This window comes from Erythrolamprus reginae, chromosome 2, assembly GCF_031021105.1.
Source record: "Erythrolamprus reginae isolate rEryReg1 chromosome 2, rEryReg1.hap1, whole genome shotgun sequence".
NCBI lineage: Eukaryota > Metazoa > Chordata > Lepidosauria > Squamata > Dipsadidae > Erythrolamprus > Erythrolamprus reginae.
Genome location: NC_091951.1, coordinates 3,904,593 through 3,930,294, shown reverse-complemented (window position 1 = coordinate 3,930,294; position 25,702 = coordinate 3,904,593). Strand labels below are relative to the sequence as shown.

General features: G+C 44.4%; 1 protein-coding gene and 1 pseudogene across 1 annotated transcript in view; both read right to left on the bottom strand.

Annotated features, from left to right (window-relative positions):
* Window positions 1–9,801, bottom strand: part of LOC139162880 (zinc finger protein 721-like) — a 154,659-nt gene extending 144,858 nt beyond the window's left edge. Inside the window, exon 1 of the mRNA XM_070743770.1 lies at window positions 9,554–9,801. The gene's annotated coding sequence lies outside the window, so the exon portion shown is untranslated. The remainder of the gene's footprint in view (window positions 1–9,553) is intronic.
* The window catches only part of LOC139162984 (zinc finger protein 208-like), a 46,752-nt pseudogene extending 23,685 nt beyond the window's left edge, over window positions 1–23,067 (bottom strand).
* Window positions 23,068–25,702: the final 2,635 nt, after the last annotated feature.

Below are 25,702 nucleotides of genomic sequence, written 5' to 3'. Positions count from 1 at the left end.
CGGTTCGTAACTCGAAAAAAGTTCGTAAGAAGAGGGAAAATTTTTCTGAACCCCGGGTTCGTATCACGAGTTGTTCGTAAGACGAGGGGTTCGTATCTTGAGGTACCACTGTATATAGATTGTTATATATTCATTTCAAGCATTTATCTATATTTATATTGTATTGCATATTCGTAATTACATAATCTCATATCTATTAAACATGTTAATTTAAAGATAATGTAGTGCTTTCATATATGTGTTAAGAGATAGATAGGATAGAAGAAGTTTTGGATGGGGTAAGGGAAGGGGGATAGTACCTGCAAAAGAGCAGGCGTATGTATTTTGATAACTTAGTTTTGATTATATTTGTTGGGTTTGTGTATTAAAGATACTTGTGAGTTATGCTGTTAGAAGGTTGTTGATAGATATCGGTTGGATTAAACTCAGACAGAGCGTGCGTTTTGGTTTAGGTCGGTATGTTTGTTGTATATATTTTTCTTTTGGTGTAAGATAAGGAATTTTCAATTGGTTTCTGTTTTATTGATTTTAAGATTAGATCTGTACCACTTCTCCCAGGCCTTGTAGAACTCGGAATCATTTTTGTTTTGTATTTCCATTGTTAATTTAGATAGTTCTGCGCATTCCATGATTTTACGGATAATAGTTAAAATTGTCGGGATATCTTCTTTCTTCCATTGTTGGGTGTATGTTAGTCTGGCGGCAGTCAATATTTGGATCATAAGGTATTTGTTTTCTTTATTTAATTTCTGTCTAAAAATGCCTAAAAGGAACAGTTCTGGTTTAATTGTGATCATTATCGTTATGACTTGGTCTATTATTCTTTTAATTTCTGTCCAAATTTTTTCTGTGCATGTACAGGTCCACCATAAATTATAGTACGTTCCTTGGTTCTTCTTGCATTTCCAGCATAGAGATGATATGTTTGGGTTCATTTTTTAAAGCCTGGCTGGTGGAAGGTGGCATCTGTAGATCATTTTATATAGGTTTTCTTTGTACGATACCGCGGGTGTCAATTTATAATTAATCGTGAATATTTTTTCCCATTCTGCAAGATTTATTGTATATCCAAAGTTTTGCGTCCATGCAATGATTTATATAATCCTATTTTCCCCTGCCATTTTCCCCAAATTTCCATAGTCCCTTTCAGGGGACCTATTAATTTATCTAGATCACTCTTATTCCACTTTGTAAAAATTGATTATCTATTCTTCACCCCATTCATCTCTTTTTCCAATTTCAGCCATTTATTTTCAAATAATTGCAGCTCCACTAATTTTTCAATTTGAAATGCTTCTCTATACAGCTCCAAACAGGGAATTCCCCATCCACCCTCATTTTCATTCGCTATTAACCACTTTTTCCTTACTCTCCGTCTTTTATCTTCCTCAACCCAATAATTACGTTTTTTGTCCCACTCCCTGAACTTTGATGACAGTTCTCCAAGTCCAATAATCTTTTAAACATATTTCTTTAATTATTGCACATCTTGCTCTTAAGTATACACCCAAATATTTAACTTTCTTGATTATCTGAAGGTCTATCTTTGTCCATTCAATTTCTGTTTATCCTAAAGAGAAGTAAGTTGATTGATGTCCTCAGGATACTTTTCTGCCCACTGTGGATTCTTTTTTGAGAAGCATTCTGTTTTCACAAAAAACCCTTCCACATTCCATACATTTCTATTTTCCTCTGTTATGGATCCTCTTATGGAAAAGAAGGTTACAGTTAAATCTGAAGCTTTTTCCACATTCCATTCATTTATAGGGTTTCTCCTGTGTGGGTCCTTTTATGGGAAGTCAAAGACCTACTGGCAGCGAAGGCCTTTCCACACTCAGTGCACTTGTAAGGTTTTTCTCCTGTATGTGTCCTGTTATGAGAATTAAGTTCACTGCTTCGGAGGAAGCTCTTCCCACACTCCATACATTTATAGGGTTTCTCTCCAGTGTGGATTTGTTTATGGAGATTCAGGTTACTGTTCCTTCTATAGCACTTTCCACACTCCATGCATTTATAGGGTTTTTCTCCTGTGTGGATCCGTTTATGGGAAATAAGGCCTCCGCTTTTGCTGAAGCTCTTCCCACAGTCTAGGCATTCATAGGGTTTTTCTCCTGTGTGGGTCCATTTATGAGAAGTAAGGGAACTCTTTACACTGAAGCTCTTTCCACACTCTGTGCATTCATAGGGTTTTTCTCCTGTGTGGATCCGTTTATGGTAATTAAGAGCACCCTTGGCACTAAAGCTCTTTCCACAATCTGTGCACTCATGGGGTTTTTCTCCTGTGTGGATCCGTTTATGGGAAACAAGGGTACTGCTTTGGCTGAAGCCCTTCCCACAGTCTAGGCATTTATAGGGTTTTTCTCCAGTGTGGATCCGTTTGTGACTATTAAGAGAACTCTTTTCCTTGAAGCTCCTACCACACTCTGTGCATTTATGGGGTTTTTCTCCTGTATGTACCTTTTTATGGAAATTAAGTGAACACGTTGTAGTGAACCTTTGTCCACAAGTCTCACATTTATAAGGTTTTTCCCCCGAGTGGATCCTTCTATGGAACATCAGGGATCTACTACGTCTGAAGCTCTTCCCACATTCTGTGCATTTAAAGGGTTTTTCTCCAGTATGCACACTTTTATGGGACGTAAGAGAAGACTTTCTACGGAACCCTTTTCCACAATCCACACATTTATAAGGTTTTTCCCTTGAATGCATCCTTTTATGTAACATCAGGGAACTACTATATCCAAAGTTCTTTCCACAATGTTTGCATTCATAGGGTTTTTCTCCTGTGTGCTTCCGTTTATGATAAGTAAGAGCACACTTTACAGTGAAACTCTTCCCACACTGTATACATTTAAAGGGTTTTTCTCCTGTGTGGACCCGTTTATGAGAAGCAAGTTCTCCGCTTTGATTGAAGCCCTTCCCACAGTCTAGGCATTTATAGGGTTTTTCCCCTGTATGGATCCGTTTATGACGATTAAGAGCCGTCTTTTCCCTGAAGCTCTTCCCACACTCCGTGCATTTAAAGGGTTTTTCTCCTGTGTGGATCCTTTTATGGAACGTAAGGAAAGCCTGTATTCTGAACCTTTTCCCACACTCTGTGCATTCATAGGGTTTTTCTCCTGTGTGGATCCGTTTATGGGAAACAAGGCCTCCGCTTTGGCGGAAGCTCTTCCCACAGTCTAGGCATTTATAGGGTTTTGCCCCTGTATGGATCCGTTTATGACAATTAAGAGCACTGTTTCCCTTGAAGCTCTTCCCACACTCCGTGCATTTATAGGGTTTTTCTCCTGTGTGGACCCTTTTATGGGATGTAAGGGAACTGCTCATACTGAAACTTTTCCCACAATCCACACATTTGTAAGGCTTTTCTTTCGAATGGACCCTCCTATGGCACATCAGGTAACTACTACTTTGAAAGCTCTTTCCACACTCTGTGCATTCATAGGGTTTTTCTCCTGTGTGGATCCGTTTGTGACGACTAAGATCACTGTTTGTCCTGAAGCTCTTCCCACACTCCGTGCATTTAAAGGGTTTTTCTCCTGTGTGGACTCTTTTATGAGAAATAAGACGAGACTTCTTCCTGAACCTTTTTCCACAATCCACACATTTATGAGGTTTTTCCCATGGGTGCATCCTTCTATGGCACATCAGGGAACTACTACTTTGAAAGCTCTTCCCACATTCTGTGCATTTAAAGTGTTTTTCTGCAGCATGTGTCCTTTTATGGGAAGTAAGGGAACTCTTCAGGCTGAACCTTTTCCCACATTCCACACATTTATGGATCTTTTTATGAGAAGTTGAATTACCTTTTCTCCCAATGCTTTTTCCACAGTTCACACTGTTGTAGGGCTTCTCCCTTGCCTGGTTCATTTCGTGTGAACGAAGATCATAATGGCTGGAGCTTTTTCCAGATTTGCAATTTTTAGTAACTTTAGGGTTTACTTTGAATCTTTTTCTGTTTTGATTTTTTCCCATATTTTCTTTGGAATCACGTTTGGTCAGGAAACGATCCATTTCCACGCATTCAAAAATTGATTTTTCTCTCCGATTTTGCTTCTTTTCACGTTTCTTCCTTCCCCAGGGATTTGTAGATGTCTCCTCAGGAATTTCAGTTTCGATTGTTTGCACTGGCACTAAACTTCGCTCTTCGTCATTTCCCTTTTTCTTCATATCAAGTGCTTTGGGGGGAAAGAAAAACAAATTAGAATAATCTACAACCTCCACTTTGGAGTCCTTACGCAGACATTTATCTACTACTGAACATCTGCAGAGAAAGGAACAAGGAAAATGACAGTGTGGATATTAGTTATTAACTTAAAAGACTAGTATGGTTTCTCATCTCAACCTCATTCTTGGCAATTAAAAATTTACAGCAAAAACATGTTTTGATATCAGGAAGTGGCACACAAATTCTCTCAACTATGACGCACCCAACTTGCATTAAATAAGGCAACATATAGAGAATATAGAAAAGTTATGAATTTTGAGTTTATAATGGAAATTGGATTTAATGTCAGAAATTATTTTATAATATATAAATATATAAGAAAATAAGGTTTGAAAACTTGGATTGGTAACAGTTGTTTCTTTTTAATTTAATAGTAGGTATGTGGATTTGTCTTTTATATATTTCATTATTTTTATTAATTAGAAGAAGGTTTTACAAGGGTTTTTGTTTTTAAAGAAAAATGTATAAGAAATGGAAGAAGGCACAACGGATTATATAGATTTGCAAGATGATAAGCACAATGATTCGACATTCTCAAAAGGAACTTAATGTTGAATTTAATTAAAAGAAATTTGGTCATCTAGATCAGGGTTTCCCAACCTTGACAGCTTGAACATAGAAACATAGAAGACTGACGGCAGAAAAAGACCTCATGGTCCATCTAGTCTGCCCTTATACTTATACAGTCCAAAGATATTTGGACTTCAACTCCCAGAATTCCCTAGCCAGCAAATGCCCTTCATGGCATCAGACCATAACATCTCCAGGACCGCCTTCTGCCGCATGAATCCCAGCGACCGGTTAGGTCCCACAGAGTTGGCCTTCTCCGAGTCCCGTTGACTAAACAATGTCGTTTGTCGGGACCCAGGGGAAGAGCCTTCTCTGTGGCAGCCCCAACCTTTTGGAACCAGCTCCCCCCGGAAATTAGAACTGGTGGCCGTTGATGCCGAGAGCCCCAAGCCCACTCTCAAGCGTCAACGTCAGGCTTCGGGTAAGCAGAGCTGCCCCGCAGCGGCGGGAGCCAGACGCAGCGCCTCTGCCGGGAACGGCTGTCAAAGAGGCCCTGAAGGGGGACAGGGTGGTCCCCGCCACCTGTGTCAGAAGTGAGGTGGCAGCGCCACCCGGGGCAGGAGAAGGCTGGAGTTGCGCGGAAAGCCGCACCCGCTGATGGGGCCTGGTTCAAGAGGAGCCACTGCTGTCGCTGCACCAAAGGCAACTGCCGTGGGGCGAGAGCATAGGGGAGGGCGTGGAGGCGGTGCCCGCCAGAGAAGCGGAGAGAGAGAAGTGGACCGAAAGAAAGAAAAGGGAAAGAGAGGGAGGGAAACAGAAGTGGAGAGGAAGGAGGGAGGGGACGGAAGGAAGGAAGAGAGACAAGGGGGGAGAAAAAGAGGGGGAGAGAGATAGAAAGGGAGAGAAAGAGAAAGAGGGAGAAAGGGAGAAATAGAAAGGGACAGAAAGAGAAAGAGAGAGAGAGTGAGGGAGAGAGAAAGGGAGAGATACAAAAAGGGAGAGAGAGAGAAATGAGAAAATGATGGAGGAAAAGAAAGAGGGAGGGGAAAATGTATTTATTTATTTATTTATTTTTAGGTCACCCTTCTCCTTAGACTCAAAATTAAACAAATGAGAAGGAAAGAAAGGGAGAGGGAAGAGAGAAGTGCAGAGGAGGAAGGGAGGGAAGGAAGGACAAATGGAGGGAGTTTGTTGATTTAAGTTTAAATTTACTTGTTAATAAAGAAGTATACAGTCATACCTCGCCTAACGAACGTAATTGGTTCCTGGGGGAGGTTCGTAAGACTAAAGGTTCGTAAGACGAAACATTGTTTCCCATAGGAAACAATGTAAAGTCAATTAATCCGTGCAACAACAAAAAAAAACCCCGCAAAAAAAATGCTGCCGCCCGGCTGTCACCTTTTAAACCAGCCCGGGGGCTTCGCAGCGGCCTCCCCAATGCTGAACGCCAAACCCGAACTTCCTGGTTCGGCGTTTGGGAGGCTGCCGAGAAGCCCCCCGGCTGTTTTAAAAGGTGACAGCCGGGCGGCGGGGCTCCTCAGCGGCCTCCCAACGCAGAACCCGGAAGTTCGGGTTTGGCGTTCGGTTTCAGGAGGCTGCTGGGAAGCCCCCCGGCTGTTTTAAAAGGTGACAGCTGGGCTGCAGGGCTTCCCAGCAGCCTCCCGAACCCCGAACTTTTGCCAAACTTCCGGGTTCGACGTTGGGAGGCTGCTGGGAAGCCCCCCGGCTGTTTTAAAAGGTGACTGCCAGGCGCTGCGGCTTCCTGAACCCGAACTTTTGCCGAACTTCCGGGTTCAGCATTCAGGAGGCCGCTGGGAAGCCCCACCGCCCGGCTGTCACCTTTTAAAACAGCCGGGCGGCTTCCCAGCAGCCTCCCGAACGCCGAATCCGAAAGTTCGGGTTTGGTGTTCGTAAGACAAAAGTTCGTAAGAAGAGGCAAAAAGTTTCTGAACCCCGGGTTCGTATCTCGGGTTGTTCGTAAGACGAGGGGTTCGTATCTTGAGGTACCACTGTACATTACTTTATTACTTCTCCTTATTTTAAATATTGTATTTGTTCCCACTTTGTTTTTTATTTTAAATAAGGTATGTGCAGTGTGTATAAGGATTTGTTCATAGGGGTTTTTTTTATAGTCCGGCCCTCCAACAGTCTGAGGGACAGTGAACTGGCCCCCTGTGTAAAAAGTTTGGGGACCCCTGCCCCAGAGGAACCCTTACCTAAGGAAGCCACCATCTCAGATGTTTCCATCATGACTTCTTCATACAGGGCTTTCTGACTGGGATCAAGCAGCAACCACTCTTCATTGTTGAAATGGATGGCCACCTCCCCAAAGGACACAGGACCCTAAAGAAGGAAGGAGGGTTGTAAGCAGACTCGGTAGAATTCGCAAGATCTCCTACAATCTGCAAATCCTAAAAGTACTAATGTCTATGAGGATTCTCAGCTATCCATGGTCATGGTTGTCCCAAAGGGGCTTTTTCAAAAGGCAACTGGACTTTATGGTTTTCCTTTGAAGATGTTTCGCTTCTTCAACAACCAGAATAGTAATAATAATTAATAATAATTTATTAGATTTGTATGCCGCCCCTCTCAGAAGAGTCGGGGCGACTCACAACAACAATAATAACAATGTTACAATTGAAAACAAATCTAATATTAAAAGACAGTTAAAGACCCCATCATTTAAAAAACCATGCAACACACACATACTATACATAAAATGTAAAAGCCTGGGGGAGGTGTCTCAGTTCCCCCATGCCTGGCGATACAGGTGGGTCTTAAGTAATTTGCGAAAGACAAGGAGAATGTCCAGCTGCCTCTTGAAAAAAACACCTTTGGGACTAAAAGCCAAAGTAAAAATTCTTGATTGGACATTTCTCTAGGTGGACTCAACACATTATCTGGACCCTTGGCAGTCTAGGTTCTGGCCCGACTCCAGGACTGAAACTGCTTTCGTCGCACTGAGGGATGATCTCTGGCAGGCCCAGGATAGGGGTCACTCCTCTATCCTGGTGCTTCTTGACCTCTTAATGGCTTTCGATAGCATCAACTCTTCTGAAGTTTTTGCTAGCACAGAACTGCCAATGCAATACTCAGATTGAGGATTCCTTTTGCCCAAGTGCATTATTTCACATTAAACTGCAGTTTCCATTGCTTTGCCCACTTAACCTAGTAAAGCTAAATCATTTGCCATATTACAGACGCCTCCAGGAATATCAACCCCATCTTCCAGTTGTCCCAACCTTTGATCAGGTTTAACAGGGTTTCTGTGGGATTTCTATCTGACAAAGTAACCAAATTGTCTTAGTAGTACTTTGAAGTATCAGCTATGCTCACACTCATGAATATTTCAATTCTCTCATTTGGTTCCCTCTTTTTCCTATCTCTTATTTTCCCCCTCCAGCTCGTTCATTTCTCTTTCCCTCTCCCCCCCATCTCTCTCTCTCAATTGTTTTTCTCTCTTTTGCTTCTTTTTAGGAAAGGAGATTTGATACACCCTTTCCAGAAGAAAAAGATTATATTCTCTGAAGAAAAGTTGGAGGGAGTGATTTAAATATTGCTTAATTAATTAGGATGGATTTTTTTAAAAAAAAATGATATACCGTTAGAAAGATTTAAGTTAGTTTTGTATTTTTAAAATGAGTATGCCTACACATGTCTGGCGGTTCTTTAAGTAATGCTGAACAATATTCTAAAGTTGATAAAATATTATGGACTAGATTTGAAGACATGAGAATGAATATTATTCACCACAATAAGGAGACACTGAGGGAGTAAAAAACATTCTTTTATCCAAATAAGAGATTATATTTAATTTGTCTCTAGCTTGAAATTGGTTGCATATTTTCTGTTTGCAATGAGAAACACCCCCCCCCCCCAAAAAAAAAACTTTGATTCCATTTTTGTAAACTAGACAGGCTTATTGTGATAGAAATGGCTTGTATTTTCTGTTGTGTAAAATCCAAAAATTGTGGTTATAATGTTGTTACCTTCAGCTGTACCATAGAGAGTAAATAATTTTTTCTTTTTTCCCTTCCCATTATACTGCTCTTTCCCCCTTCTTTACTTTTCCCTGGGTTTTCTTTCTTTGTGTTTTATACTTCAATAAATTAATACAGATTAAATTGAAAAAAAAAACCCCATTCCTGAACATTTATGAAACTACTACGGAGGCTTTTCCAGGCATTAAGATATAGATAATACAGAAAGCAATTTCTACTTCTCCTGATTTTATCCTTTTCCCCAATACAAAAAGAAGATTAACCCTAATGTTATGTTCCCGGGTCTATTTGACCCAGACCGCAAATTGTTCATTTTAGGTACTTATATTTGGTCTTTTTGAAAGCTTTTTTCACTTGGAAACAAGTTTGAACTTTTCTGCAGATTGAAATGAAAAAAGTAATTCTTATTGATTTATTTTACTGATAAAATGCCCCCCCCCCCATTTTTGTGAAATATTTTTCAATTTATGGATAGTTTTGCTTGCAAAATGAGTTCTATTTTAGTAAACCTTGTGTGGGATTGGTAGCTTGAACATTTCTGAACATAATGATATGAAAATTGAACTGGAAAAATTGATGCATATTTGTTTATTTTGCACATAAAAGTCTCTTCCCCCCCATGTTCAATTATTTCAATTTATTCATTATTTATTTATTTATTTATTATTTGGATTTGTATGCCGCCCCTCTCCGAAAACTCGGGGCGGCTCACAACAAGTGAAAAGACAATCCAATACATTAATCCAATTAATTAAAATATTATAAATTTAAGAAAAACCCCTATACTAACATACACACACACACACAAGCATACCATATATAAATTCAACGTGCCCAGGGGAAGATGTTTAGTTTCCCCATGCCTGACGGCAAAGGTGGGTTTTGAGGAGTTTACGGAAGGCAGGAAGAGTAGGGGCAGTCCTGATCTCCGGGGGGAGTTGGTTCCAGAGAGCCGGTGCTGCCACAGAGAAGGCTCTCCCCCTGGGGCCCGCCAACCGGCATTGTTTAGTTGACGGGACCCGGAGGAGGCCCACTCTGTGGGACCTAATCGGTCGCTGGGATTCGTGCGGCAGAAGGCGGTCTCGGAGATATTCTGGTCCAGTGCCATGAAGGGCTTTAAAGGTCATAACCAACACTTTGAATTGTGATCGGAAACTGATCGGCAGCCAATGCAGGCTGCGGAGTGATGGTGAAACATGGGCATACCTGGGTAAGCCCATGACTGCTCTCGCAGCTGCATTCTGCACGATCTGAAGTTTCCGAACACTTTTCAAAGGTAGCCCCATGTAGAGAGCATTACAGTAGTCGAACCTCGAGGTGATGAGGGCATGAGTGACTGTGAGCAATGAGTCCTGGTCCAGGTAGGGCCGCAACTGGTGCACCAGGCGAACCTGGGCAAACGCCCCCCTCGCCACAGCTGAGAGATGTTGTTCTAATGTGAGCTGTGGATCGAGGAGGACGCCCAAGTTGCGGACCCTCTCTGAGGGGGTCAATAATTCCCCCCCCAGGGTAATGGACGGACAGATGGAGTTGTCCTTGGGAGGCAGAACCCACAGCCACTCCGTCTTATCCGGGTTGAGCTTGAGTCTGTTGACACCCATCCAGGCCCCAACAGCCTCCAGGCACCGGCACATCACTTCCACCGCTTCGCTGACTGGGCATGGGGTGGAGATGTAAAGCTGGGTATCATCCGCATATTGATGATACCTCACCCCATGTCCTTGGATGATCTCGCCCAGCGGTTTCATGTAGATGTTAAATAGCAGGGGGGAGAGGACCGACCCCTGAGGCACCCCACAAGGGAGAGACCTAGGAGCCGACCTCTGTCCCCCCACTAACACCGACTGCGACCGGCCAGAGAGGTAGGAGGAGAACCACTGAAGAACAGTGCCTCCCACTCCCAACCCCTCCAGCCGGTGCAGAAGGATACCATGGTCGATGGTAACGAAAGCCGCTGAGAGGTCAAGGAGCACCAGGACAGAGGACAAACCCCTGTCCCGGGCCCGCCAGAGATCATCCATCAACGCGACCAAAGCAGTTTCCGTGCTGTAACCGGGCCTGAAACCCGACTGCCGGGGACCTAGATAATCGGCTTCTTCCAAGGACCGCTGGAGTGCCACCACCTTCTCAACAACCTTCCCCATAAAGGGAAGGTTGGAGACTGGACGGTAGTTATTAAGCACAGCTGGGTCCAGGGAGGGCTTCTTGAGGAGGGGGCGCACAAGCGCTTCTTTATAGAGTGATGGAAAAACTCCCCTCCCCAAGGAAGCGTTGGTAATCTCCTGGGCCCAGCTCCGTGTCACCTCCCTGCTGGCCGAAACCAACCAGGAGGGACACGGATCCAGTGAACAGGTGGCGGAACTCACAGCTCCAATGGCCTTGTCCACTTCATCAGGTGTCACCAGATCAAACTCTTCCCAGACAGGTGGACAAGTACGTGCCCCAGTCACCTCGACTGACTCGTTGTCAGTCGACTCTGTTTTACAATTGGAGTCGAGGTCGGCCCGAATCCGAGCGACTTTATCAGCGAAAAACGTGTTAAAGTCCTCGGCACTACTCTGCAAGGGCTCCCCAACTCCCCCCTGATTAAGAAGGGAGCGGGTCACCCTAAACAGAGCGGCCGGGCGGGATTCCACTGATGCAATCAAAGCGGCATGGTACGCGCATCTTGCCGCCTTGAGCGCCACTTTGTAAGTCTTAATAAAAGCTCTTACAAGTGTTCGATCAGATTCAGACCTACTCTTCCTCCATCGCTTCTCTAGACGTCTCTTCTGGCGTTTCAACTCCCGGAGCTCCTCGTTGAACCATGGAGCTCTACGGGGTCTAGCGCCACGGAGAGGTCGCAAAGGCGCAATCCGGTCAAGAGCCCCTGCTGCAGCCTCATTCCAGGCTTTCGCAAGAGACTCTGCCGAACTGTGGACAAGTGCCTCTGGAATAACCCCAAGCGCCGTCTGAAAGCCCTCTGGGTCCATCAGGCGTCTGGGGCGGAACATCTTAATTGGTTCCGCCTCCCTGCGGGGAAGGATTGGAGCCAGGAAGTCAAGCCGTAGTAGAAAATGGTCTGACCATGACAAAGGCACTGCTTCTAAGCCCCTTAGTCTCAGACCATTACTCAATTGCTCGGAAAGGAATACCATGTCGGGTGCGTGCCCCCCCTCATGAGTCGGACCCCGTACTACTTGAGTCAGGTCCATGGCTGTCATGGTGGCCATGAACTCCTGTGCCAACCCAGAGGTTTCGCCGAGTGACGGCAGGTTGAAGTCCCCCAAGACAATAAGTCTGGGGAACTCCACCGCCAACCCGGCTACCTCCTCGAGTAGCACAGGCAGGGCTTTTGACACGCAGCTGGGAGGCAGGTACGTGAGAAATAAGCCCACCTGAACCCCTAAGTCCAACTTCATCAGGAGTGACTCGCAACCCGCAATTTCCGGAGCAATGAGTCCACGTAGGCAAAGGCTCTCCCTGGCTATAATAGCCACTCCTCCCCCCCTTCCCTGGGGTCGAGGTTGATGCCATATCTGAAACCCAGCTGGGCAAATTTCAGAGAGAGGAACACCTCCCTCTGGGCCCAGCCAGGTTTCAGTAATACATGCCAGGTCGGCCTCCTCATCCAGGATCAAATCCCGGATGAGGAGAGCTTTATTTACCACCGACCTGGCATTAAGCAGCAGCAACCTGAGCCCAGGGCCAGAGTTACACTCATCACCAGTACCCAAGATTGGGCTCACGGAGCCAGAACAAGGGATCGTTATTAAGCAACGGTCCCTCGTTCCCCTGGAACGGCTAACTCCGTGGCCCCCGCCATATCTGCCTCTCCCCAGCAACACAGGAATATTCCGACCCTCTGCCACCCCAGAGATCGGTGCCCCATCTCCTCCCGCCTCTTGAGCATCAGGTGGGCCAAATCTACCATTCATACTCTTACCATTCATCTCATCCATCCCGTAGCCCCTCCCACCCCAGTCATCCCAGTCATACCAGCCATTTAACTCATGCACACAAGTAATTCTGTCCCAGTCATCCATTTAAATTAGAACCCCCAATACTAAAAATAGATTAAATTGATAACACTTTAAAACACTAATAAATATGTAAGAAATGCAATTCCCAGTTAATTAATTCATTAGTTAAATATTAAAACAGATTAAAAATATAAAAATATAAAAATAGCTAAGAATGGATGTATTAAGATGTATTAAAAATATATAAAAATATAGAAAAGGAGTCAGTCAGCAGTTCTTAAATTCTTAATTAGTTCTTAATTGGAAGTTCTGGATTATAACAGTGTTCAGGGTCCCAGGGGAATATCTCAGCCTGGTTAAAAGGAAGGATCTCTTCTTAATATTAGTCACCCCTTTTTCTGGCGCTATGATGTCTCCCAGGTCTCTTCTCAGTCTCTCAGTTCCATCACCAGTCTCTTGGCTCTCATAGGACCCTCGCCCCTCGCTGGTCACTCCTCGGTGGCCTCCGATGGCGTCGCTGATTTCCGAGCGACATTTCCAGTTCTCTGTCTGCCAGACCCCACTGCATGGCCTCCAAGAACTCTCTTTCCCACCTCGATATCGCTTCGACATCTCCCCCAGTCTCCACGCTCCTCTCACGGGCCACCATCTCCTCTTCCTCGACAGCAATATCCAGTCTAATCTTTCCATGCCGGTCTTTCACCCCGTAGAGCCTCCGACGCTTGGGCGCTCCCACCAAGCAGCTCACAAGCGTCCTTAGTTCAGGGGGGGGGGTCGTTCCAGCAGCAGCACCTCCAACCAGCGTCACCTTCGCCTCTCGGTCCCGTCTCTCCTCGTTCTCTCCTCCCTTCAAGACTCCACTTTTATCAGTATCAATCAATCTCTCCCCCCAGTCTCAGCTACAGCCTCCTGTTGTAATTAAGGGGAACCGCCATTTCCCCGCAGCCCAGCTGCTTCCTCCACAAAATCGAACAAACGCCACGGAAAAGGGTGCAGCAAGATCTTTCCACGCTGAATAAAACAATCTCTGCTAAGCTCAGACAGCAGGCATCGTGCTGCGGGGGTGTGAACAACAAGCTGTAAACAAGCTGTAAACCACAGGCGGCTCGACCAAATCCCGTGGCCGTCGTTTCCGGAGCCCAGCCGACCGAGCCATAAACTCTGGGGGCAGAGAGAACACGGAGCACTAAGCAGAAAAGAGGGTTCCTTCTGAGCAGCAACTGCTCATCTTCCAAACCTGCAGAACCCCAAGTCCAATTTAGCTCCAATTTCCCATATTTTTGGTGTTATTTTGCCGTAGTCCGGAGGAGCAGCAACATCGCCTTCCTGCTTCCTCCTCCACCGTTAATTTCAAAATTACATACTTGTTTTTATTAAAATGGATTTCTTTCATAAAATTAGTTGTCTGGCTATCATGTGCTTGCTTTTCAAAAGGATATTCCAAATATTTCTAGCCAAATATATATAAAAAGTGAAAATAATGGCACACAGCAAGGCCGAGGGGTGTGTGTGGCTCTTTTGTGGCCAAAATAAACAAATAAGAATCATTTTTTCCAGTTCATTTCTATTTTTCTTATAATCAGGAATATTCAATTTAGTATATTAAAACTTTTGGGGGAAATTCCTTAGAGATTTGTAGCCTAAAAAAATATAAATTGACATGAAATTCAGAAAAAATGGGGGGAGGGGCTTTTTGATCAAAATAAAAATATAATGTTCTGTCGAGCTCTCTGGTAGAATCCTCCCAAAAATGCACAGATACAATTTCACACACACACACGTTTGAAAATTCAAAACAATGTTCTTTATACCGAAAATGCAAATAAACAGAGCACTCTTTTTGTATAGCAAAGAGCACTTGTCTCCAAACAAATTGGTAATTTGTACAAGTCCCTTATCAGTTCTGTGATACTTAGCTTGCAACTGTGAGGCAATTCACAGTCCTTTTTCTTTCACAAAGTGAAACACACTTTGCTCTGGGTTAGTTTCAAAGCGGGGGGAAATCAGCACACAAAGATCAAAGTCAGCAAAGCAGTCATGAAGCACAATGATCAGATAATCCTCCACAATGGCCAAACCCACAGGCTGCTATTTATAGCAGCCTCACTAATGACCACAGCCCCACCCAACCACAGGTGGCCTCATTTTCTTTGATAATAATCTCTGTTGTTGTTGCCTATGCATCGCTCTCCGCATGCTTGGCTGTATCATTAACTCTTGTTATGAATCCAAGGAGGAGCTAGATAATTGATCTCCTTCTGAGCTGTCTGCCCCACTCTCCTCCTCCCTGTCACTCATGTCTTCTTGGTCAGAGGAGCCTTCATCAGTAGATTCCACCGGGGGCAAAACAGGCCTGCAGCATGTGGATGTCTCCCCCACATCCACAGTCCTTGGGGCAGGAGCAGGGCCAAAGCTAACCACAACATATAAGCCTCAATTTTTTCAGTTCAATTTTCATATCATTTAGTTCAGAAATGTTCAAACATGTTTCCCAGTGAAAAAGGTTTTCAAAAAGACTAAATTCAAGTACCTAAAAAAAGTCATTTTGGCCCGGGTCGTATACGACCAGAACAGACTCAACGTGATTTTTTTCTTTGCCCAGAAAAAAATTAGTCCCCACCCCCCACCAATATTTTTATGATGATCAGTAATGTTAAATTGAGTAAATGAGTGCCCAAGATATTAAAAACATTTCGGATTTGGAGCCTAAAAAAATATAAAGTGAAAATGGTTGCAAACAGCCGGGGGGGGGGGGTTATTTTTTATTTTAAAAAAACAATAAGCATCATTTCTTTCAGTTCATTTATATTTTTATTATGTTCAGATATGTTCAAACTACCAATCCCACACCAACTTTAGTAAAATTGAACACATTTTGCAAGCTAAACTATCTATAAATTGAAAAGAAATTCACAAAAACGGGGGGGGGGTCTGCCTTTTATAATCAAAATAAAGCAATATGCATAATTTTTTCTGTTAAATTTTAATATCATTGTGTGAAGAAATGTTCAGACTACCTTCCAAGTGAAAAAAGTTTTCAAATTGACCAAACATAAGCATTTCAAATGAAGAGTTTTCAGTCCGGGTCAGGGTGACCCGGGAACAGAACAAGTGTGACTTTTTTCCCGGCAAGAAAGAAACCCCCCACCCCCCAAAAAAAATTCTCATAGAGAGAACCCCTGAAATGATGAAAAGTCATGAAATTTCAAGTTTCTGATATGCAGGGAAAATTTTTTACAGGGTCTCAAACTTTGATTTCGGGTCTCACAGGCCTGAACAGAACAGCAGGGTTAAATTTGCAATAAAGGAGATTTAGCCCAACTATTCATGTGTCCTGCCTGCTTTTCATGGGACAAAGCGAATTGCTCTTTGCCGTTTTTTGGAGAATTAAATAGCCACTAAGGGATTCCATAGATCTTTAAACCTTTGTTGAGAGTTTAACTGAGTGTAAATTAAAATTTCTGTTTTCCTTTTGTGCTTTGCTCAGGAATAGCAGGATCATATGTTGAGTCCCCAAAGGAATCCAGAGGCCTCCTGCTTCTCCCCATATAAGCTGCTGATCTCTTCCTTCTTACCTCAGTCAGGAATCCAGCAGTGTTTTCAGCTCCACCAATAAAAGATGATTCAGTGAACATTGGTGACTCCATTTTGTCCCCTGGGAAGGAGAGAGACAGGATGGAAAAAAAAGAAAAGGTTCAACTTCATCTTTTCTAGTTTAAAGGCATAGAAACATAGAAACATAGAAGTCTGACGGCAGAAAAAGACCTCATGGTCCATCTAGTCTGCCCTTATACTATTTTCTGTATTTTATCTTAGGATGGATATATGTTTATCCCAGGCATGTTTAAATTCAGTTACTGTGGATTTATCTACCACATCTGCTGGAAGTTTGTTCCAAAGATCTACTACTCTTTCAGTAAAATAATATTTTCTCATGTTGCTTTTGATCTTTCCCCCAACTAACTTCAGATTGTGTCCCCTTGTTCTTGTGTTCACTTTCCTATTAAAAACACTTCCCTCCTGGACCTTATTTAACCCTTTAATACAGGGGTCGACAAAGTTGTTCAGAATCTAGGAGCCAGCCAAAAAATTTAGGAGCCAGAATTTTTTTTAAGCAAACTTGGTTTTTTGCCGAGTCTCCACCTGACATCGCTTTCACCCCCTCCCCCCCGGCGCAGGCCTGGCTCCGCCGAGCCGGCTCTGCTGTACTCCCGTCGGGATCCGAGGGGAGACCGTTAGTCAGAAACCGAAACAGAGAAGAAGGAAAGGGAGACCGGGCCGGGGACGAGGGGGGGAGGGGGGAGGAGGGGTTACTGGTCGGAAGTCACCGCGCACGCGGCCGGAGGAGGAATGAACAAAACCTCACGCCGGGAGGGGAGGGGCTTCCGCTTCTCTCCGAAGGCGGGTGAGCGGCCAAGATCGGAGCGTCTGTGTGCGGTGGGGGGGAGTGAAGGGGTTCGAGTAGGAGGCGGAATGGAGGCAAGGGGGGGAGGGAGAGACGCACGCAAGCGCAGGGGACGCTGGGAAAGCAGCTCGCTCCGAGGTTGATGGGCGGAGCTACGGAAGCCAAGATGTACCATTTCTGGGCGTAAACACAAGGCGGGAAAAATATACTGTATACATACAGTACAGCAGTGTTTCCCAACCTTTTTTGAGCCGCGGCACATTATTCATATTTTCAAAATCCCGGGGAACACTGAAAGGGGGGGGGCGGGGGGGGGGGGGAGGGCTAAAGAAAAGTTTGGACAAAAAAACCCTCTCTCTTCCTCCCTTTCGCTCTATTTCTCCCTCTTTCTCTTTTCCTTCCTTCCCTTCTTTCTCTCTCTCCATCCCTCTTTCTTTCTCTCTTTTTTGCTCTCTTTCTCTCTCCCTCCTTCCCTTCCTCTATGTCTTTCTCTCTCCTTTGCTCTCTCTCTCTCTCTGTCTCTCTTGCTATCTCTTTCTTGCTTTTCTCTCTCTCTTGCTCTCTCTCTCTCTTTCACTGTCTTGCTATATGTCTTTCTTTCTCTTTGCCTCTCTTGCTATCTCTCTTTCTTTCTCTTTCTCTCTTTCTCTCTCTCTGTCTCTCTTGCTATGTCTCTCTTTCTTTCTCTTTCTCTCTCTCTCTGTGCCTCTCTTGCTAAGTCTCTCTTTTTCTCTTGCTATGTCTCTCTTTCTTTTTCTCTCTCTCTGCCTCTCTTGCTATGTCTCTTTCTCTGCGTCTCTTTCTTGCTCTGTCTCTCTCTCTCTGCCTCTCTTGCTATGTCTCTCTTTCTCTCTGTCTCTTTCTCTGCCTCTCTTTCTTGCTCTGTCTCTTTCTCTGCCTCTCTTGCTATGTCTCTCTTTCTCTCTCTCTCTGCCTCTTATATGTCTCTCTTTCTTTCTTTCTCTCTCTCTCTCTCAGCTGACTGCAAGCGGGAGCCCTGACGGCGGCAGCTGAACATGCTGCTGGACACAGTATATGCCAGGCCCGCAGCGCCAGCATGTACGACGTCTAGCAGCACGTCCAACCGCCACCGTCAGGGCTCCCGCTTGCAGTCAGCTGAGAGAGAGAGAGAGAGCGCTCCCTCTCGCCGCCGCCATCTCCCCACGACTGCCTGCGGCCACTGCGGCCGCCCCCGCCCCCCGCTCCCATCGCCAGTGCCCTCCCGCCGGGCCACAAAGGAAACTTGCCGTCGACGCAGGAGAAGCTCCAGCTGGGCGGGGCGCTGCCGGTACTTCCTCTTGGGGCTCCCGCTCGTAGCTGTCAACCGGCTCCTGCTCGATGCCGCGGTTTTCGGCGCTCTCCTGCTGGGTCCCAAAGAAGGAAGGCGGGGAAAAGGCGCGAAGAATAAAGCTCTCCTTCTTCCTGCCTTCCTTCTTTGGCGCCCAGCAGGAGAGCGCCGAAAACCGCGGCATCGAGCAGGAGGCGGGGGACAGCTGCGAGCGGGAGCCCCAGGACGGAAGTACCGGCAGCGCCCCGCCCAGCTGGAGCTTAGCGGCACACCTGGCCATGTCTCGCGGCACACCGGTGTGCCGCGGCACACCGGTTGGGAAACGCTGCAGTACAGCAGGCAACATTTTCTAGGCGCCAGACAACATTTTCTAGGCGCCACTGGCGACCAGGCGCCTGGGTTTGTCGATCCTTGCTTTAATATATTTAAATGTTTCGATCATGTCCCCCCTTTTCCTTCTGTCCTCCAGACTATACAGATTGAGTTAATGAAGTCTTTCCTGATACGTTTTATGCTTAAGACCTTCCACCATTCTTGTAGCCCGTCTTTGGACCCGTTCAATTTTGTCAATATCTTTTTGTAGATGAGGTCTCCAGAACTGAACACAGTATTCCAAATGTGGTCTCACCAGCATTCTATATAGTGGGATCATAATCTCCCTCTTCCTGCTTGTTATACCTCTAGCTATGCAGCCAAGCATCCTACTTGCTTTCCCTACCGCCTGACTGCACTGTTCACCCATTTTGAGACTGTCAGAAATCACTACCCCTAAATCCTTTTCTTTTGAAGTATTTGCCAACACTGAACTGCCAATACAATACTCAGATTGAGGATTCCTTTTCCCCAAGTGCATTATTTTACATTTGGAAACATTAAACTGCAGTTTCCATTGCTTAGACCATTTATCTAGTAAAGCTAAATCATTTACCATATTACAGACGCCTCCAGGAATATCAACCCTATTGCACACTTTAGAGTCATCGGCAAATAGGCAAACCTTCCCTACCAAACCTTCCCCTATGTCACTCACAAATATATTAAAAAGAATAGGACCCAGAACAGATCCTTGTGGCACACCGCTTGTAACCTGACTCTGCTCAGAATACTCGCCATTAACAATAACTCTCTGATGTCTACGCTTCAGCCAGCTGCAAATCCATTGAACTATCCAGGGATTAAGTCCAATCTTCACTAATTTATCTATCAGCTCTTTATGTGGAACCGTATCAAAGGCTTTGCTGAAGTCCAGGTAGGCAATATCCACGGCACCACCTTCATCCAACACCTTTGTGACATAGTCAAAGAAATCAATGAGATTAGTCTGACATGATTTGCCTTCAGTAAAGCCATGCTGATTTGGGTCTAATAAGTTATTGTTTTTTAGGTGCTGATTTATCCTCTTTTTGAGTAGGAGTCTCCATCATTTTAACTACAACTGATGTCAAGCTAACTGGCCTGTAGTTACCAGCTTCTTCTCTACTGCCCTTCTTGTGAATAGGCACAACACTGGCCATTCTCCAATCCTCAGGAACTTCTCCTGTTAACAAGGATTGGTTAAACAAATCAGTCAGGGAGGTAGCAATGACAGATCTGAGTTCTTTAAGAACTCTGGGGTGGATGCCATCTGGACCCATTGCCTTATTTATCTTTAATCGTTCAAGTTCTTCTAAGACATCGGCTTCTAAGATCACTGGAGCTGAATCCGTACAGCTGGAAGCAATGCTATATCCCTCTATAGTATTATTTTGTAAGGTGTCTTTTGAGAAAACTGAACAGAAGTAGCTATTGAAATGGTCAGCGATCTCCTTATTCCCATTAATGCATGTATTATTCCCGGTACTAAGCTTCGTGATGCCGGTTTTTCTTCTTCTTATCATTAATATATCTGAAGAAGGTTTTATCCCCCTTCTTTACAGATTTGGCAATTTCTTCCTCTTTTGAGGCTTTAGCAGCATATATTATCTGTTTCGCCTCCTTCTGTCTCATTTTATATACCTCCCTATCAGCTATACTTCCAGACTCTTTATACCTCCTATAGGCAGCCTTTTTTTCATTGACTATAGCCCTTACATCATTGCTAAACCATAGCAATTTCTTCTTCCTTTTACCTTTAGTTATTTGTCTTACATACAGTCCAGTGGCTTTTAAGATGGCCTTTTTTAATACACTCCACTGGATGCTCGCTCCTGCCATTTTATCCCTCCCCTTTAATTCATTATCTAAATATTCTCCCATTGCAATAAAATTTGTTTTTCTGAAATCCAATACTTTGGTTGCATTATAGGATTGCTCACAATGAGTTTTTACATCAAACCACAAACATAGATGGTCACTGCAACCTAAATTTTCTCCCACCTTGACATCTGAAACCCAATTCCCATTCGTAAAAACTAAATCTAGAATATTCTCCCCTCTAGTTGGTGTCTTAACCAGCTGTGCCAGAGCTGCTCCTGTAAAGGCCTCTACTATATTCTTACTTCTGCGTGTAAGGGCACTGGGGATATTCCAGTCAACATCAGGCATGTTGAAATCATCCATAACCACAATATCTCCCTTTACTGCCATTTGGGTAATTTCATCCACCATCTTGTTGTCATATTCCTCAGATTGCCCTGGAGGCCTATAGATCACCCCAATTCTAATGACAGAACCTTCTTTATTTTGCATGCAAATCCAGAGAGTCTCTAGATCTTGACACGTATTTTGAATTAGTGTTGTTTTTAGACTTTCTTTAACATAAATGGCTACTCCACCTCCCCTTCTCTCTATTCTATCCTTCCTATACAGTGTATATCCTGGTATGGATATTTCCCATTCATTAGAATCCTTAAACCATGTCTCAGTTATGGCAACCAGGTCCAAATTATCTCTAGATATTATGGCCATTAATTCACAGAGCTTGTTGCTCAAGCTTCGAGCATTTGTGCACATTACCCGAAGAACATTATTTTCGTTATTAGTTTGCCCCTTATCATCAACAACTACATCTATATTATTTGCAGCTCCCTTTTCATAAGCTTCCAAAAACTGCTTTATCCTCATTGGTCGGGGACAGAAATCACCCACACCAGTTACATCTCTGTCCCCTTTACCTAGTTTAAATGCCTGTCCAAAAAAGTTCTGAATTCCTCACTGAGCACCTGGGTACCTCTGTATGATGGATGCAAACCATCCCTCTTAAACAACTCCCTATTAGACCACCTACTGACATCATGACTTACATAGCCAAAACCTTCAGCTTTACACCACTGCCTTAACCACACATTAAACTCTCTGATACACGTTGTTTTATCCTCTTGGCCACAAACCGGTAACACCTCTGAGAAAGTCACTGAATCAGTTATTTTACCCAGCTCCACACTTAGACATTGAAAATCTCTTTTTACTACATTAACATTTCTCTGGGACAAATCATTTGTGCCAAGATGCACCACCACATCAACGTTATTACCTTTACTCACAGTCTTAACAATGTTTGTAATCCGCCTCCTGTCCCTGCTGGCAGTGGCCCCTGGGAGACACCTCAGCACCTTAACCACATCCTTGCTCTGTCCCAAATCAACACCTCTAACGGTCGAATCACCCACAAGAAAATGTGTCCTCTTTTTATTTCTAACTGTACTTGATGGTTTGGTGACATTTACGACAACTTCCCCTTTGAACATCCCCTCATTTTCTGCCTGAGGGACCTTGCTAATATCTCCAACATCCTTACTATTTAAATCTGCAAGAACACTATAGGAATTCGATACAGACACAGGCACAACATAATATTTCTTCCTGTCCTGCCCAGGAAAACCTCCATTTTTGCCTCTTCTTCTACAATCTGCCTTTCATAGGCTCCATTGTGGGAGAGAAGAATAAAAGGAGAAGAACCCACCACATACTGAAGACCAAACCTCAGTTAGATGGTTCTCCTCACCTTTTGGAAGCACACATGGGAATTTAAACCCTTGGCAGCCAAAGCCTTTGCTCAATCACTGTAAATTCTCCCCCTTCTCTCTGCGGTTTGAAACCAGAGAAATTAATGATATTCTAGCCACCCAGAAAACATGCCTGCAAGGGATCTGTGTAGGGATTTACTCAAAATGATCTCTTAAGGAAGACCAAAAACAATGGGAAATCTCTCATGATGGAGGAGGAGACAGACTGCAACTCAAGGTGGCCCCTACAAGAGCCGCCCAAAGTCCTATTACTGAAAGAGTAGTAGATCCTTGGAACAAACTTCCAGCAGATGTGGTAGATAAATCCACAGTAACTGAATTTAAACATGCCTGGGATAAACATATATCCATCCTAAGATAAAATACAGAAAATAGTATAAGGGCAGACTAGATGGACCATGAGGTCTTTTTCTGCCGTCAGACTTCTATGTTTCTATGTTTCTATTGGAATTGGGGGGAGGGGGGCATAGAAATGTCACAAATAAATAAATAAGCAATGTGAGAAAATATTATTTTACTTAAAGTCTCCCAGGCTCAGAAGGGATCTCCCAGCTTTCACCTGGTTTCCGCTGCATCTCCACAGATCCTCCCGGGAATCTTGAATCTAAATGGAGATGTGAACAAGGGATCCCTTTATTCTTCCTCCCCTCCTCCCACCTGCCCCATTGTTAGATCTCCCCTCACGCACAGCCAAGAGCAGTTATGGCTCGGGTTTCTCGCTCCCTCGGGGCCCTCAGGATCTTCTTCCGTCCCCTGGGAAGGATCCGAGTGAGGTCACTTCCTCTTGTCCGCCCCCTCAACAGATCCCGAGGGAGCAACGCTCAGCCGGAACTGTTTGACGACCCGGACTGATGGGAGCATGCGTAGTGGCCTCGTCAGTTGCCAGACCAGAGATCGCCACCTTGTGGCACCTGGGGTGAAATCGCAACCGCGGAGGCAGCTTTGGAGGCTCTGGTCGCAGCTGGACCAGCTATGAAGACCGAACTGGGCAAGGGGGATGTGGGGGGACCCAGCTGGAGATCAAATGCCGGTTCCATCCTTTTTGGAGCTTTACAACTCAGACTATGTGTACATAGATATATACCCACTAAAACCCTCATTGTGTATAGGACAAAATAAATAAATAAAAGTAAATAAAAAATTATCTCCCTCTCTTTCTCTGTCTGTCTGTGTATCTCTCACACTCTATCTCTCTCTCACACACACACAGAGCAAGGAGTCTCTAAGATGTTTTTTCAACAGTAGTAGATGCTTGGAACAAACCTCCAGCAGACATGGTCGGTTAATCCATAGTAACCGAATTTGAACATGCCTGGGATAAACATAGATCCATCCTAAGATAAAATACAAGAAATAGCATAAGGGCAGACTAGATGGACCAGGAGGTCTTTTTCTGACATCTATCTTCTATGTTTCTAAGTGGAAACCACTGGCCCTTTTTTTTTTTAAAGACGTTTCGCATCTTCTCCAAGACGCTTCTTCAGCTCTAGTTGGATGGTGGGGAAGGGAAGGATTGATACTTCTTCCAGACAGCAGGTCCTTTGCATCCTTGAAGTCAATTGGAGGATTTTTTGGGTCCACAGGGTCACACCGGGTAGTGCGAATGGTTGTGGAAACCTCTTTGAACGGCTGCATGGACTGTGTTGTAGACCCTCATCCGGTCAGAGTTGAAGAAGCTGCTTGGATGAGAAGAGAAACACCTTCATCTTCAACATGACATCCTAGAATAAAGCTCATCTGTTTGGGACCCATACCGCATCTCAGCCATCAACACCCTCGAAAATGTCCACAGATACTTCACCATAAGAGCCCTTCACTCCTCTACCTGTAACAGAACACCCTACGAAACTAGACTTACAATCCTGGGTCTAGAAAGCTTAGAACTAAGACGCCTTAAACACGACTGAAGCATAGCCCACAAGATCATATGCTGTAACATCCTGCCTGTCAAAGACTACTTCAGCTTCAACCACAACAACACAAGAGCCCACAACAGATACAAACTTAATATTAACCGCTCCAAACTTGATTGTAAAAAATACGACTTTAGTAATCGAGTTGTCGAAGCGTGGAATTCACTACCGGACTCTGTAGTATCACCCCCTAACCCCCAATACTTTACCCTTAGACTATGCATGGTTGACCTCACCAAGTGCCTAAGAGGTCAGTAAGGGGCGTACATAAGTGCACCGGAGTGCCTACCGTCCCCTGTCCTATTGTCTCTCCTATATCTCCTCTTCAATACCTTTATCTTTTTCTGCTATTCTCTCTTAGTTATATTTCACTCCTTTATTTTCTCCTCTAATCCCCCTTTAATACATTCTACCTGATTATATCCTCTGTATCCCTCATTGTGTATTATTGTGTATCAGACAAAACAAACAAAACAAATAAATAAATGTTGCCCACAACAACCTGTGTCCACATTTGACCCACCTCGGAAGGATGGAAGGCTGAGTCAACCTTGAGCTGGTGAGACCGGAACAGCCAAACTGCTGGCAGTTGGTGATCAGCAGAAATAGCCTGCAATTGCATTCTGACTAATGCGCTACCGTGTCTCAATTGTATTGTAGACTACCTCCCCTTAAAGCTGACCAGACTGGCCCACATCCTCTGAGGTTTTTCCTCCTTCACCTTTTAGAGAAGATGAGGGAGCCAGGAGGATCGATCCCCGTTTCCATCCTTCAACCATCCCACAAAAGGCTGCCTGGAACATTTGATCCACATTTTTCACCTTTGCGTAAACAAATCCTGATACCTTGCTATGTCACCAAGAAATTGGAATGCAGAGTATAGAATATCTCTTGCACCGCCTTCTGCTGCACGAATCCCAGCGACCAGTTAGGCCCCACAGAGTTGGCCTTCTCCGGGTCCCATCGACTAAACAATATCGTCTGGCGGGACCCAGGGGAAGAGCCTTCTCTGTGACAGCCCCGACCCTCTGGAACCAGCTCCCCCCGGAGATTAGGATTGCTCCCACCATCCTTGCCTTTTGTAAACTCCGTAAAACTCACCTCTGCCATCAGGCATGGGGGAAATGAGATATCTCCCCTGGCCTATATAGTTTATGCATGGTATGTTTGTGTGTATGTCTTGCTTTTTAAATAAGGGTTTTTTAGATATTTTCATTATTAGATTTGTTATTGTGTATTGTTTTTACTATTGCTGTGAGCCGCCCTGAGTCTGCGGAGAGGGGCGGCATACATATCTAATAAATAATAATAATAATAATAATAATAATAATAATAATAATAATTTACTGGGATCGGGAAACATAATTCGCCACTACATCACGCAGTCCTAGGTGCTTGGGAAGCGCCCAACCGTTGATGAAATACGAAATCCAGCATAGTGATCTCGTTTG